Here is a 1,426-nt window from a genome sequence, read left to right as displayed (position 1 = left end):
AATGATTTCATCTTCAGATTTGGTATGCTATATGAACTGCATTCAGATCAAGGCCGTAACTTCGAATCAGCTGTGTTCCATGAATGCTGCAAGTTGTTTGGTAGACAACACCACTTCACCCACAGTCTGATGGGATGGTAGAAAAGTACAATTGGACACTGGGACAGGAATTGGCAAAGTTTTGTAACAGCCACCAAGATGACTGGGATGTCTTACTCCCTCCACTATTGATGCCCTATAGAACAGCAGAGCATGAAGCCACTGGATATACTCCAGCAAAGTTGATGTGTGGTCGGGAACTACGGTTGCCAGTGGATCTGATAACAGGACGCCCACCTTACAAAGAATTGCCTGAAAATGTATCAGAGTTCGTGAAAGTGTTATCTGAAAAGATGGATGATATTCACCATCAAGTGCGTTCAAACTTGAAAACGTCTGCTGATTCGATGAAGCTATATTATGATAAGAGATCTACTGAAGTCAGCTTTGTACCAGGAGACAAGGTGTGGTTGTATAATCCCAGGAAGACCAAAGGGAAGTCTCCTTAGTTGTCTTCTCGATGGGAAGGCCCATATGACATAGTGGATTGTCTCTCAGACGTGACTTTCCGAATAAAATGTGGTCGGCGAGGTAAGCCAAAGGTGTTGCATGCCAACAGGCTTTGGCGTTATCACGGTCAGGACATTTCAGTTGGAACGAGGTGAACAACGGAACAAATGATGTTGCTGAAGATGTGTCACCTGAAAAAGCCACTGTCGAAAAAGAAACTCTACCCGGTTTTGAAAATGGAAAGAGTGAAGCCCTTAATGAAGTTACTACGACTGATGTGACTAGGACATTTTCTGATGGAGTAGATGAACCCAACGTGAAGCAGAAGCCAACGAGACGGAGACCAGTACGGAAGAATATACGTCCTGTAAAATTGAGAGACTTTGTTGAATTTTAATTTTGTGTTTGTAAATTCTGTACATTTAATTAAGTTATTGTTAATTATCTATTGTTTTAATGTAAGTGGCTGTTGTTCGGGATGAACAATACTAAGGAAGGGGCAGTGTTACGACAGCGGAAGTCACGTGACGCTGGTAACACGTGATGAGTTTCTACAAGGATCGTGAATTGTCCTGGCAACTCTAGTCTTTTCCAGGCGCCCTCTATTTTAGTATATAAGCCCGGCAAATAATTGCAGATAGATAGGTACAGAGACAGATAATTGAGTGAGTGTAAGTGACCATAAGTAAAGTGCATGAATCGTTGTGAATTATAGTTTGTGTTGAAGTGAAAGTGACTGTGGAAATTCTGTGTATTGCAAAGTTGTATTGAGAAAGAATAAACTAGTTTTATTTAAGAAAGGACTTGTATCGCTGAAGTTCCTCGGGAAGAATAACAATATTCTATTGTTTATGCCCTCCAGAGCAGCAAAATTTCC

Source organism: Limulus polyphemus, unplaced genomic scaffold (genome assembly GCF_000517525.1).
Source record: "Limulus polyphemus unplaced genomic scaffold, Limulus_polyphemus-2.1.2 Scaffold2640, whole genome shotgun sequence".
NCBI lineage: Eukaryota > Metazoa > Arthropoda > Merostomata > Xiphosura > Limulidae > Limulus > Limulus polyphemus.
The sequence above is the reverse complement of the archived record's forward strand: the minus strand, read 5'-3'. Positions refer to the sequence as shown.